Below are 15,558 nucleotides of genomic sequence, written 5' to 3'. Positions count from 1 at the left end.
AAATGGATGCTGACTGGTTGGTCTGTGGGCAGAACATGCCTATACTTAAAAGGCAGGAAAGTGTCCTCACTGAGGGGATAAATGACGTAAGCCAACATGAGTTGCAACAAGGCCGTGGAGTTACGGGGTTGGTTGTTGTCGTAATTTCTGTAGGCTATTTTTCAATTTAAAGAATGGGACTCTATAAGGACCTGAATCCAAAGATGTGTCTGTATTTCTAAACTATCTGATGCATGGGTTTGGTGTTATTGGAAAACTATCCTTGAAGATAAAGGCTAGGAAGAAGTGACACCAGCAAGTCTCTACTTCCTATAACTTCCTTTGCTAGTCCAGGTTCAGGAACAACTGGATAAAGGAAATGCGACATGCATACCTGTGGCAGAACATTGCCCTAATGAATAAAGATTCCAGAGGACCAATCACTGGGCAAGGAGTAGGCAGGACTTCCGGGTCAGAGGAAGGAAGAGGGGAGGCTTTTGGACCGAGTTGATGGAGATGAAACTAAGTAATGGAAGTTCCCGGTTCAGGTGGCCATTCCACCGGGATCGGCTACCAGAGGATTTGTAACTTAGAATAGCTTACAAATTAGGATGCTAGTTGCTGTGCCCAGCGATTGGGTTACCTGCTGATTCTAAACGAAGTTTGTGTGGTGCTTTCCTTCACACAGCAACTCAACTGATTTCCAGAGAGAAAGGTATGGTGGCAAAGCGTGGGTTTGCGATTAGCGCATCCCAACTGTGGGGAATTTGGAAGTGTGGGGCTGGGTGGCAGTAACCCACCATGGGAACTTAATGAGTCAGCTAGAGAGATTTCAGAGCTCCGGGTCAGGGAGTCTGCCGAGATGAGAACAGGTTGGCTGGGCTGAGAACAGGCCTGCCCGCCGGTGCCTTGACGGCGGTAGCATGGGATTCTTATTTAATATTTCCCACTGCACATACCCAGTGGTAAACCAGCATTTAAAAAGAAAGAAATCCATAGCTAGAGAGATGGCTCAGTGGATTAAGAATGATTGCTGAAATGATAGTTTGAGTTCAATCCCAGCACCCATAAGAAGCCTGGTATTTGCTTATAACACCAGTCCTGAGGGGCAGCTTGCTGGTTGCCACTCTATCTTTGTGTTCTGTAAAAGACCCTGTCTCAAAGGAATAAGGCAGGGAGTGATAAAGCACAGTTAGGCGGCTGTCTGCCTAGTCTCTACAAGTGTCAATGCCACCCCTCATACACTGTACACATATATGACCACCACTGACACACGCGGAGGAAATTCCGTGATTTCCAACAATGAGAATGAACCTGGAGGACATTATACTGAGTGCAATAAGCCAGGCATGGAAAGACCAAAGTCACGTGCTTTACGAGCATGTGTAACCTGAGATAGGACCACAGAGGCTGGAGGGGCGTGGTCATTAGCAGAGGCCAGGTGGAATGGGGAGGGCAGCTAGGAGGATGGACTGTTAAGAGTTTACGGTGATGAGTAGGTTAATTAACTATAATTTATCAAAAGTTTCCGAGCAGTTTAGAACAGTTTCTGGTCTTGTACAAAGACCCCTGGGGTTCTCAAACCCTCTTAGGGGTAACAGCCTTGTGGGTACTCTGGCATTGGGCTGGCATTCCTACTGATGGTGTAAAAGCAAGTGTGTGTAGAACTGGTTCCTAGATGGGTTGAGACCGTGTGTACTTCACTGCTCAGGAAGCCAGGTGTACTTATGAATAGCCTTTGATTTATTATATTCCGAGTCTATACATCTTTGTGTTTTCATTGACGATAGGAAAAGTTCACATAATTATTTCTAGAGAAGGCATTTGTACGGTTGTTTCAGGTGAGAGATAAATTAATGATCCCCCCAAACCCCCGATAAGGAGCCTTATTTGTACATTGACCTACTGGCAGACAAACTGGCTGTTGGGACTTGGGTATTTGATAAAACCCTTTTGTTCTTCCACTTTGTGTCAGCACCAGGGAGACTGGGTTGCTTCCATGCCCCCCAGCATTGGAAGAATGCCTTTGCCTAAGTGGCATACTACTAGCCTAGTAGCCAGTGTTCCCTTTCCCCTCATCCTTGCTAACCTACTAGGTGGAGAACATGGTTATGGTTGTTTGAATGCAGTTATTTGTGTGAATGTTTTAATTTTTTATTTTCATTATCCGTCTCTTTTAGCTAAGTTTCTTCTCACATCGTCTTCTGTTATCTGATGCCCTGAATGTTATGTAAAGTTATTAGCCAAAGGGGGGAAAAAAAGACTAGAAGGAAATTCACCAAAATGAACATTACTACCTAAAACTGTGATTATTATCTATCTCCTGTTATGCTTCTCTGATTTTTGCCAAATTTAAAATAATGAGCACATCTTCAAGTAATCATCAGAATCAAATATAAATTCTTTAGGTTGTAGTCTTTCTGCTACAATAATCATAATAATCATAATACCAATACTTTGCACCTGCAGTAGAGACACTTTATAGTCTCTCATCATGCTGCCAGCCTCATGTCCAGCCGCCCAGGATTGGCACGGTGCTCTCTTCCCATGGCCTGTATCTGTCCCACTGTGTGCTGCACACAATGACCAGAACAGCATGCAGAAAGACAGTCTGCTAGTGCTCTTGGTGATGTGCGATCCTTCCAACCACAACTGCTGGCTTACCAAGGGCTATCTATCTATCGTTGATCCTTCCAGATGCCTGCAGAAGGCTTTCTTTCCTGCATAGATTCACACATCTTCAACTCACCTTTCAGGGCAGGAACTCAGGAATCAATATTCAATTACTTATGACTTTCAATTTTTAATTAGCATGTGTCTCAACTGGGTGGCTGAACGGCCCTTTGTACTTCGAGGAGTCATTATCAAGAGTATTATTTTTGGCTTCCTTAAAGACATAGATTTAATTATTTATTACGTGCCTGGTTCACATTGTGTCAGACCTCCAGGCACTCAGGAGGGGACATGTTTAAACCCATCAGAAAGAGATCAAAACTGTCCATGTATGCTTTAACCGAAGCATTGCTAGGTAAGAATAAAAGTACTTATATAAAAGAAGACTCAGGTAGAAATCAGACACAGCTGAGGATGCACCTCTGTCACACAATGGACCCTGAAACTTTTTCATTGGTGTGTGTTTAGAGCACATAAGGACATGCCTTTAGGCAAGCTTATCATGCCCTTGAGTATACCCTACACAAACTTCTTTACCTTCTCCTTCTGCCCCTCCTAGTTGTCCACTTGGTTATCCTAGACCATTTAAAATTGTGTATTTATGCACTTTTTCAATGCTAGGTCTTTAAAATGGACTACAATTACCCAGGCATTAGAGTTAAGTTACTAGTTTTTGAAAGTAGTTGAACATTTTTCAAAAAATAGCCTTTATGTGCCAAGAATAAATTTAAAAATTATGAAGTGGCCAGACAGAATGACAATGGTGACTTACTATTTCTGCCTCGAAAACTAGAATAAACTATTGTTTATGGGAGACAACACCTGCCATTGAGCAGACAGATTGCTGTCCATCCCTTATACTAAAAATTTCTATTAATGTTATCCCGGTTTCATCTTCACAATCACCATGAAAATAGGCATCGTTGGTGCTATTCTACAGATGGGGGGATTAAAACTCAGACACTTGTGTGCCTTAGGTCACCCTCATAGTAAGTAATCAAAGAGGAAATTCAAACCTGGATGGGTTGCACCCCAAAACTGATCCTCTTTAACTTCTGACCACCTCTCCAGGCCCCCATGAGAAATTTAAAATCTACAGATAGTCACAGAGTACTTTTTTTTTTTTTACCAACACCATTGTTGAATAATGTTTAAATACTCATGAATGACCGGTGTTAATTATAAAATTGTTAAAGCATAGTGATGTCAGTATAAATGAGCTTGGCTAATGGAAGGCTGCAGTCCCTTTCTTTTTATACCACACAAAAGACATCTACATAAAGAACAAGGTCTCACTGCATCGGTGCAGAAGAAATTCTTAATGTCCTAGCTCCCGTGTTAATGCTTTCTATCATTTGAAAATAGCTTTTGTAATTGCCAAAATGTCTGTGCGCGTTTGCTTGTAAATCACGGAAAGATTGTGAAGGAAGTTAAATAGGAAATTAAGCAAGAGGCAGAACACAGCCGCCTCTACGCTGCCGACCTTGATGCAGAACAAATTACTTAAAGGTAAGCACGCCTGGCCCAGCCCTTCTCCCGGCGTAATTCCTCTTTGTGTGGTACACCCTGCTCAGCTTTAACAAAGGGAAATTGGTAAGAAGATAATTAGATCTTCTCTTTAAAAATGATCTACCAGTAGCACCTTTAAAACCACCTGCATCTTCTCAGCAAACGAAATAGCACATGAATATAAATGTTTTATGCGGCTATCAAACATTGATAATAAAGGCTTGAATATTTATTGTTACCTTTGGCCAATGCCTGAGTTCACTCTTTAGCAGGAGAGACACAGCAAGGGCAGGATCGCCTTTGGGTACCACTGATTGGGATGGTGTCCGTATTAGAATATCCCTGTGGAAAATGGGGCCCAGCCTCCTTAATCTTCTTAATATGACCCTTCTCTACATTCATCTGTAATCAGCTTTCTCTCAGATTCTAATAAATTCTTCCCTTTCTCCCCCCCCCCCATATAAAGCCCCATGCTTCTTCACAATGGGGATATTCAAATGACCCCAGATCCTTCTGTAGTCCACACCAGAGGTTTTCCTGGCTGTGCCCTGGAGATTTCATGGCCCCATTAGTATTGACTCCAGGCAAAATGTTCTTCTGTGAACATCAAAGTGTTTTGACAGTTATCTGACTAACCTTACTTATGTGGAGATCACAGTTTATTTTCCATGTCTCTTCCTACCTTCTGAGAGTTAAAAGAAGGTGCAGCCAGGAAGTCATGCCCCAAATCTATGTTGCTGTAGGTGCTTTGCTTTTCCATTTGCTTTCTGTCTCTGTGATAAAACACCATTACTATGTCAACTTCCTGTATCAAGGGAAGTTAGAGCCAGAACTCAGGCAGTCACCATGATAGCTGTCCCACTCTCCGGGATCATGTTCAGTGACCTTTCTTATACTTGCCAGGACTCTCTGCCCAGAAGTAGTATTGCCCCTCCTGGCCTGGGCCCCACATCAATCGTTAATCAAGAAAATGCCCCCACAAACTTTCCTTCAGGATAGTCTGATGGAAACATTTTCTCTATTGAGGTTACCTCTTCCCAGATAGCGCTTACGTCGTAGTGACCACCAACCATAAAAATGAACTTATGAGTAGTAATGTAAATATCTGTGTTTTGAGTGGTCTTAGGTGACTCCTGTGTAAGGGTCATTACTCCCCCTCCAAGAGGTCATGACCCACAGATTGAGAACGCTGTTGTATCCCCTCACCATAATCTACAATTTCCTTAATTAAGACACTATTGTGTTGTTAGCACAGCCCAGTTGACAGTTAAAGGGAGCATGGTAAACAAACTCGGACTCCCTGAGAGAGCAGCTTCTTGCTCCCAGAAGAGAACTGGGAGGAGAAATGTCAGGAAGGCCTGGGGGCAGATATCCAAACAAGACCAACCAACAGTGGTGGAGTAGGAGAGGAGGGGTCCAGGGGTCCTATACTATACCCAAGTAAACGGAGTCTCAAGAGAGTCGGGATTCTTCCACTCAGGAGGGATAAAGCTGTTATACTTCAGCTTTCTCTTCAGTTCAGCCTTCTGTGATTTTCAATCTTTTCTCCTCCCACCTTGTGTCTCTTCCAGATGTTCATTACATTCATTCATTCATTCATTCATTCATTCATTCATTCATTCAGTTCTTCATTACTTCCGGAGAACAAGCTCAACAATCACCAGCACCAGGCGCACACTGAGCACCAGCTGACAGCCGAGGCGGGACACACTAGCTTGAGTACTACAGACCTCATTCCACCCTCTGACTCACTTCCGCCCTACAGACCCACTTCCGCCCTACAGACCCACTTCCGCCCTACAGACCCTCTTCCGCCCTACAGACCCTCTTCCGCCCTACAGATCGACTTCTGCCTTCTCTATAACGTGACACTAAGGTGGTCGCTCTTGGTTCCTCTGGAAAGCAGCTGTATGGGCTAAATGGCCTTCACTCTGCTGTCCTCTCTTCATTTCTTCCTGGTCATTCACATTCATTTAAAGAGTGGTTTACAATGAAAGTGTTTTGTGTAACACTCTGAGCCCTTATCATTCCAAGAGGAAGTCCTCAATCGATTTAACCCAGCAGCCATGTTTTCAGCCTCTAGGTCAGCATAGGCAATGTGGACCCCTCATTACATCACCTTTTCTCCATATTTGAGAATTAAGCCAGAACTTATGTTCTCTGTGTTTCAATATAAAAGAAAGCTTTTTTTCCTTCTCTCTGTGTTTCCCAAACTACCCTTATTATTGCGTGCTATCCTTCTGTCTCAAAGACAAGAATAATGAAAGGGGGGAAAAGGCAAGAGTCACATCACATAGGCCAGCAACTAAAATTGAACTAAAAAGCACAAGGAACTAATTTGTATTTTCCATTTACAAAAGTCAATTTGTTGAAACACCATGTTGCTTTGGTTTTCCTTTACAATAATAAAGCTGACTGTCTTTGACACGGGTGGATTTGCACAGGGTAATGCAGTGCCGTGTTGCCTGTTATCACCATCCTGTTTGATTTACAGAACACTAATAACAACAATAGAAAGTCTTTCTGTGGCATTGATCCATATTTTGACTGGCTGAGGTTAAGTACTAGGCACCATAAGGAGGGAATATGTAGGCATATCCTTCCTTGCTCTTAATAGTGGTGAACAGCTTCCAGACTGAAGAACCATGTCCAGACATATATGTATAAATAAAGATAACGTTCCTACTAAACCATGTCCTAAGCTTCTCATCTCCAGTCTATAAGCACAGTGACTACAGCAACTCTCTGGGTCTTATTTCCCAGCATCCTCCCCTGCGCTCACCGATGACAAATCAACAGAGTCGAAACAGTTAAAGAGAGAATAATATCATAACTCTCTCAGGTTATTTTAGGTTTCAGTTTCGTGACTCGTTTTGTCTTCAAACATCTCGTTTCTCTACCCAATAAATGCTGCTGCCTCCTTTCTGCTCAGTGGGTCCGCCAAGAGAAAGAGAAGAACATTGAATTTAGTCAAAACACATAGGCTGACAAGCGGTTGAAGAGACCTTAGAAGTCATGTAGTACATTGTCACAGTTTGAAAATGGAGAAAGCACATATCACAGTAAAGACGCTTTCCTCAGAGCACCTCATTAGCGAATTAAGAGCCCAGAGCACAAGCCCCAAAGCAGCACCTTTCCTTCTAGACTTACACCAACAGTTGCTTCCAGTAATTGCTACCGAAAACTGTAAAACAAAACATAAATCCAAATGAATACTACAGAGCTTGTTTTATATATGATTCTGAAGTTTCCAATCGATTCTACAGCGGAAGTAGCCATTAATAATTCTGGAGTTTCAGGATGTACTGCCCCATGCCTCTAATGCCAACACTTGGGAGGCAAAGGCAGGCAGATCTCTGTGAGTTCAGGGCCAGCCTGGTCTACAGAGTTGACTTCCAGGCCAGCCAGGCTTTGTAGAGTGAGACACTGTTTCAAAATTGATAATAAATGAGCAAACGAACAAACAATTCAGGAGTCGCACAAGACAATGTTTTCCTGTTCCTTCCCTCCCCTGCCCTTGAGTCTACAAATCTCATGTATATGAAATAGAGTAGCCTATAAGTAATATTTTCTTAATAATCTCTGTCTTTCCTTCAGCTTATCAGCAGGAAACATTTTAAAGGACAGGGGAAGGAAAGAAAGAGCCCAGAGTCGCTCTCTGGAACTGGATGTAGCCCAGTGATAAAGTGCTTGCCTGACATGCACAAAGCCCTGGGGTCAAATTTCAGCCTGAAGAAAGACTGACAGACAGTACACACTAAAATACACAAACTCCAGAGCTCTTCATTCTTTCTACTCTGCCCAACATATTCACCATGACGACTCGATCCATGATCTTCCCTTTCAAACACTGGGACTGCCTACACCTCAGGCTAGTGTTTGCCCTTTCCTGTCACCAGCGTGTAGGCCACCTGCTTAGCAGGCAACACTTAGGATTCCTCCTACCCTAGACAAAACAATCAAACAAACAGCCAGCTGATTATTGTCACTTTGGCACCAGCTGTATATTTTCTAGACACAAAGCAAGAATTTTAATTCTCATCTTTTCCCCGTAGGCAGCCAAAAGGAATTGTAGAATACAGCAAGAGAGACTGCAGTGTGCCTAAATAGACCCTGTGGTAAGAACTGATGAGTTAAGTCAGACCACTGTGACCCATTTGTTTCCCAAAGCACGAGGACCACTCTGTTAATTGTCTCAAAAATTAGTAGGGGAGGGAGGTGGTTCTTAAAGTTGTATTGGCCAGTCAGCAGCACACTCTACTCTTGGGATTTCATCAAAGAGGCTACACCGAATTTTCTAGCTGAGCATGTGGTGAGCGTCTATCATTGATCGCCGTCAACACCTTTTATCCACCCCACTCAAGGCAGCTCCCTTTGGCTTGCTGACATTTCTTGAGTCACAAAAGTTGAAGAGCGCAAAGCATATTAACTTGTATTATCAATGTACTTGGCCATGCTGGATAGAAGAACTAAGTTTCTAGTGTCCTACTGTATGACTACAGATGCCGGTAGATAGAAACGACTAACTTTTCCCAAAAGCTTTGAGAAGGGATTTTAAATTCTGTCACCATAATGAAATATTCAATGTTTGAGGAGATGGAAATTCTTACCTTAATTAGATATTGCATAATTATACATATATGAAAACATCATATCATAGCTTATAAACACATATATAATTTTATATGTCAACTTAAATGTTTCAAATATACTAATAAAATCATGACACTGTGATATAAAAAGGCTTTTTGTTCCACGGGGTGTGAGAGTTGCTTGATTTTCTGTGATCTTTGTGTTCCCTTCAATGTCAATAACCACTTTATTACATGTGCACTAAAGACTCATAGATGTTTAAAATGCTTGCCCTTTCAAGTTTAGTATTAAGGGGAAAACTTAAGCAAATTCCACTGCTTTATGTCTCTTATAATTTACTTTCTTAGCAACATATTTTTAAAATATATTTTAGGAATTTCCTTCCTAAAAATGATTGATAGCATTTCAACATAACGTCATACCTGCTAATCTGAAATTGGATCGTTCTCCTTAAAGTTCAGAGGGATTATCTCTTTAGGGGTATTTAGTAATTGTCTGCTTTTTCACTCATTTAAAAAAAATCATAACTCATCTACCAAAAAGAAAAGTATCACTAAAATCCCTCTGTAAATTTTCTAAATGTACTCTCTCCGATTCCTTTTGTTCTCAATCTTCTTATACTTAGAATGTTTTTTAACCTTGTGATGTAACCTTTTGTGAGTCAAAATGTTGACTAAAATAGCATTATACAATTATCTATGGCAGTTAAAATGTTCTCGCTCTTCTATTAGCTCCTGGAGGGTAAAGGAAGCTCTTGTTCCTCCGTCCTCAGCAAGAGTCCCACTGTTCAACACTTTCACGAATACACCCCTTGTAGAAATATAACTTTCAGATGCTATGAGTGGTAAAGGACATAAAGCCACATTTTCAATCAATATATTGAAGCTCTGGGAGTTTTACATGCTATTGTTCACTTTAGGGAGACCCAGAAGAGAATCCATATCTATTGTACAAGGAAATAGACAAAACAGCGTGAGCCTCGGCCATTCAACGCTGATTAAAGAATAATGGGGGAAACTTTTATGTCAATATAAAACAAATCTTCTGGGATCACTTGGGTTTTGTAATGGGAAAAACAGGCTTAGGATCAACAGCTGCAGGTTCTGTCCAGAAATTATCTCTGGAAAGTACACTCTGGTTTTTATTTGGTGTCCAATCATAATCACCCATTCATCCTTCAATCAATGGCTGTTTTTTGACTTGTGCTTTATGGCAATGATGGACACTAATGGGATAGAAATACAGAAACCAGCAACCTGGGCAACTCAGAAAGAGTCATGTGTGCACATTGGTTAAAGTTGGTCTGGACTTCTGCACAGGATACCACAGAGAGGTGAATATGTGCATCTCTGTTGTCTCTATGCCCTTTCTGAAGGCATGGGGATTTATAAACTAGGATAGCCCTGAGGAGACACACCATTCTTCATAGAAGCATTGACAACTTACCGTCTTTGGTAACATGATATGCTATGCAAGACTCTAACTCTAGCTCAGTCTCCATCATATAATAATTTTATACCAAGCTCCTTTGCTTTCAAGAATAAAACTGTCTTGAATTAAAGACTCCTTACAAATACCACCAATCGAAACCTAACTAAAGGTTTAGTACTACCACGTGTGCATCCCATGTGCATGTGATGATCATGGGACAACCTTGGGTTTTGGCTCTCACCTTGCTCCTGATGCATGCCCCAGGATAAATGGCCCCAAAGCTTCTGGGCATTATCTTGTCTCCATTTTTCTGTCGGAGTTCCATAGAAGTACTAAGATTAGAGGAATGGTCACTCCCCTTGTGCTTGGCTTTTCTGTAGGATCTGGAGAACCAAACTCAACTCCTTCATCTTCTGAGCTACCTCCTCAGGCCCCATTGAAAGATATCTTAAGGTGAGAAAAATGTGTATTTTTTTTAAATGCAAGGGATCTTTTGAATGTGAAGGTGGTGAGATCGCTTAATAGATTATCCTGATGCATCTAGCATTTTTCATGCAAACACCTATTTATTTGGGATGAGAGAATAAATGACGATAAATGCTCATGAAACCATTCGCTATCAGAGAGCAAGCTGAGACTTTCTGCCAAGGTGTTGCAGAAAGGGGAAAGCAGTACACACGTTTTAAAATCATATACATCTGGGTTCCCAATACTGAGCCTTATAAGTGTATCTATACAACGATGTTTCCACTTGTATCCCCTCTTAAATAGCAACACATTCTTAAAATCTGCAAACCAATTTGTTTTTAATGGAGAAGAAACATAAAATGGAAAAACACATTCGGAATCGGAATAGCCTGCTTTCCATGTGAAGCCATATGCTTTACTCATTAATTAACTCCGACAGCACTTCAGTGGTAGATGTCCTCTTCCTTTCACAGATGAGAAGCCTTCCCTAAAGTCACATAGCCAGCAAGAAATGGGTCAAGAGTGAAAACACATGGCCACTTGATTCTGAAAGTTATTGTCCCCCAAATGACAACTAGCATGAACTGAGGAGTTGTTCTGTGTTCCACGCCAGCCCTACTGAGAACTATGTGACATTTGGACGATCTACTTAATGTCTTTGTCACTCCATTCCTCTTATAGTAGGAGTAACGTAACTACCTACTGACTAGCAGGAACATGAACTCACAATGTTCTGGACCATATCTGCTACCTAATGAGTGCTACAGAAGGGGGACCTGCTACTGGCCTTATCATCTTTCTCACCACTACCACTACACAATGAGAGCCTCTCGGGGAAACCCGCTCCACTCTGTGTCTCTCCTCTCTGGCCACATTCCTCTTCAATGTTATGTTTATTGAACGAGATGTCTCTGCTTGTGATCCATTTTCTATCTTCCTACTCATTTGTCCATGGGTTCTTTGGCCTCTTTCCTTTAGACACTCCTCCCATTGAGCCTTCTGTGGTAGAGACTACTGTAGTTATTGAAACCCATCTACTTGGCAAGGGGCATAGCTCAGTGTCTTCCAGAGAGTTTGGTCAATCACTTCCTTCTCACGGCCTCCATGATAGCAGACCATTCTGGGTCCTCCCCTGCCTCTGTCAATCCTCTTCTGGTTTTCTTTGTGTGTGTCAGAGCCTATACTTTGTTGATCTCTAAGTCTTTTGTCTAAAATGCTAGATCAGACGTATTTTGGATTTCGTGGCAATATATATTATTATGGGTTCTTCTTTATAAGCTTTTGAAATGTAAAGAAAGAAAGCCATACAAACACAGGCCCCAGGGTCCTTTTCTCCATGGGCTATGGCATGAAGACCCTGTGGAAAGAGACCAAAAGGTGTAGAGCCAGTTGAGCCTCCTCTACCTGCCTTTCTCCACCACTCTTCCTGGAGGACCTTGTCTGATCCCATGACTTAAATACACCCCTGTATCAAAGACTCCCAGTCAGATCTGCCCAGAGATGAGCCTGCTTTCCCTTGTGAAATGAATTCTATTTACCACAATGTATTTAACAGTAGTACCCCTGGATAGCTTCTAGGACTTGCAAATACCAAACACCTGAAAGATTTTTTTTGTCTGCTTCTTCAAGCAAAGTTCCAGGTTGGTAAAAGACTCCATCATTCCCAAGTCCAAAGTCTACTCTGAATTCCTCTTTTCCTCCAATTTTTCCAAACCCTACTCATTTCAGTTCAACATGTTCTCTGGACTACATCCTCCCTCACCAATCCCATGACCTTCATTGTAACTATGCCCCCATTACCTGTCATCTGAATGCTTGCAGTTGCTTCCTTGGGCCCCCTAACTTCCACTTTTCCTCTCCATAGCAGGCAAAAGCAGATAATAATTTCATCTGATTTTGACTTAGCAATACCACATTAACTTTATCATCAGTAGTACAAGAGAGATAGTGAAACCACCTCTCTCCTGAGAACTCACACACTGGAGCGTCAGGCTGTTCTGAGCTCCAGAAGTTGAGGAGATCCTGCAACGAAGCCTGCTGAAAACAAACCTCAGAGTGGTAGAGAGGGCAGCACACCCCTGAAGAGGAATGCCTAGAGGGACACCATTGTAGAACACTCTATCCACTGTCTTCTGCTTCCAGTCCTTAGAGTGCGCAAGGGGTGCAGAGGGTTGTCTCTGTGGAACTGGAGTGACTTCACCAAATGGGAGAAGATTGTATGAACTATCAAGGCTCCCCAGAGTTCCACTCATGAATGCTGGTTTGGAACTGTAAGATTTACTGGTTGGAGCTGCATACCCATCATGCCTAGAGGCAGTGCTTTCTGAACTCCAGATTCTGATCTGTTATAGCCCTTTTCTGAGTGTCCCCTCTCTGGGTTATAAAGTAGGCACATAGACATTTCATTTCTACCGGATGTAAAGGACCAGGTTATCTTAAAGTATCTCACTTTTTTTGAAGCAGGGTCTCTCTACTGTAGCCCCTGACTGTCCTGGAACTTACTCTGTAGACCAGGTTGACCTCAAACCCACAGAGAGCCACCTGCCTCTACTTTTCCAGTTCTGGGATCAAAGGTATGTGCCACCACTCCTGGCTAGAGTATCACACTCTTAAGCGTATCTGCTTTTGAATCTGTGCCAAAGAAATGAAAGATCAATGCCTGGAGTTCAGAAGTTAGCCGTGCAGCTGTGGGAATACTTCGATGTAACTTTGAACTTTTCCATGGCTTTCTCTCTCTCTCTCTCTCTCTCTCTCTCTCTCTCTCTCTCTCTCTCTCTCTCTCTCTCTTTTTTAATAAAGTAGTCCGTGTAGATCGGCACTGGAGACAAAACTAGATGCGACTACGAGGTGACAGGCGATTAGTTTTCCTGATCTAGTAAATTCAGCTCGTAAATACTGATGTGAACCAGTATTTACCAAGCAAACCATGTGCCAAGGCTTGTGCCAAGTGGTATGAAAAATTATAAGAGTTCAAAGACCCCACGTGCAACCTTGGGTTCAATCACCAGAAGAAAAGAAAAGGCAAAATTAAAAAATGTGGGTAAAAGGCCTGGCCTGCTTCCTAAAAGCAAACAACCGAGCCAGGGAAAAAAGGCATGTGTTTAAATAGCTCTGATCTGAGGCTGGCTTGGGAGAGCATTTTAATGAGAGTGAAGCTGCAGAACATGGGGAAAGGAGAAGTCCCACTGGAGATGTTCTAATTCATCTAAAAATCTGCTAAGCACGGAAATATGAACACAGGCAAACCCAACAAGTGTTCAGAGAGCCACAGCACAGTACAACGCACATGGCAGGGAGAGGAAACCAGCACCATGCTCTCTCCGATGGTTTGGAAATAGCTTCCGACTTGTACAGAGACCTCTGTAGCCATCGGGTGTCTGTGAGCATAGGGGCATATGCAACAGTGTCTGACAGAACATTCTAGTTAATATATTCCTACTTATTATTATCCCCTATTTCTGAGTATTGTTCCAGTGATGATATCCAGATAACTTTTTCTCATTCTTTAGCATCTTTAATGAAAAGTAGAAATTTTGATTTAAAATTTTAATCCCTGACTTTAGAACAAGCCAAAACGCTAGGCCTCCGCGTACACCCCATACACTCTGTCACCATGCATACTCTGGAGAAGGCTGACTAGGCATAGGGAGGGAGAGTTGGAAGCATCAGCTCCAGAGAGTGAATAACCCAGGAAAGCATGGCTTCACCAAGCCATAGCAATGCACCTTTCTTTTTACTTTGGAGAGAGAGAGAGAGAGAGAGAGAGAGAGAGAGAGAGAGAGAGAGTGTGTGTGTGTGTGTGTGTGTGTGTGTGTGTGTGTGTGTGTGTGTGTGTGTGTGTGTTTTCTCCCAAGGAAAACACTGGGATAGACAAAAAGAACAATTTACGGACTGAATCTTTAAGGTCTAGAATCTCTCAGAGACTCATTAAGAGTTCTAATATACTATGTCACAGATTATGATCTCAGCAAAAACAGAAGACTCCGATAGCACGATACAGAATAATGAGATGGGGAAAACAGGACCAGAGCAAAAGCTTGAATTCTGAGCGTCATGAACCACGTGAAGATGTGGGAGCCACGCATTCGTTCCAAGTAGCGCACGCGCAGAGGAAACAAGGAGTGTGGAGAGGACTGGAGGGATGGCCGCTGAGGTTAGCTCTGTTTCAGATCGGTGGACGTTGTCACTGCTTCCCGTTCTATTTCAGCGGCATTTCAAAATAACTTTCAAAGACCCAATAATGTCCCAGAACTTACGCTGACACACTTTGGTTTTGTTGTTTGTTGTTTTGTTTTTTGTTTGTTTGTTATTTTGGTTTGTTGTTTGGTTTCTTTGATGATCCCCCTGAATTTAGGCAACGATATCCCCCCGACACAGAACTGGTGCCCTATATGAAATGCTTGTCTTACCAACTGTAGAGAACGTGGGACTAACTGTGGAGCAAAAGAACACAGGTTGCCTCATATCTACCCTCATTCCCACGAATTGCCAAGAGCACTTAAATTGACCTCATAGGGGGCCGTTAAAGAGTGTTTCCATCCGGCTCGCCTCCCAGTCAATACGTCCGGAACATGAGGGCTGTTCCCCTGAGTTAGAAAGTAACCCCTCAGTGAGACTAATTAGATTTCCCCCCAAAAAAAACCACACAGGTTATTGATTTGAGAATTGAAAATAGTATTGATGTACAGTAGTTGGTTATACTTGAATAAGAATTAATTACAGAATTTTTTAACTAGGTGAAATAGGAAATATCTACAAGATTTTTAATATAAAAGGATTCACATGATGTAATACCTCTTGCAAACCCAGAGCTTCCAGAATCAAACATTATTGGGATAATTTTACGAAATGCCTTAAAATTTTGATTGAATGCACCAACATATTGAAATGTTGGCCTAAGGCTAC

The 15,558-nt window shown here is 42.2% G+C and overlaps 1 long non-coding RNA gene across 5 annotated transcripts in view; it reads left to right on the top strand.

Annotated features, from left to right (window-relative positions):
- Positions 1–436: 436 nt before the first annotated feature.
- The window catches only part of LOC102548181 (uncharacterized), a 31,593-nt gene continuing 16,471 nt past the window's right edge, over positions 437–15,558 (top strand). For 2 of the 5 annotated variants that reach the window (XR_005492481.2, XR_001840830.3), the window contains exons 1-3: positions 463–694; positions 10,566–10,638; positions 14,609–14,806. This is a non-coding gene — a long non-coding RNA (uncharacterized LOC102548181). Of the gene's footprint in view, positions 695–10,565; positions 10,639–13,116; positions 13,227–14,608; positions 14,807–15,558 lie in introns of all 5 variants that reach the window. The other 3 variants (XR_010057015.1, XR_358945.5, XR_010057016.1) reach the window with 3 other exon arrangements.

Source organism: Rattus norvegicus, chromosome 13 (assembly GCF_036323735.1).
Source record: "Rattus norvegicus strain BN/NHsdMcwi chromosome 13, GRCr8, whole genome shotgun sequence".
Lineage (NCBI taxonomy): Eukaryota > Metazoa > Chordata > Mammalia > Rodentia > Muridae > Rattus > Rattus norvegicus.
The sequence above is the reverse complement of the archived record's forward strand: the minus strand, read 5'-3'. Positions and strand labels throughout refer to the sequence as shown.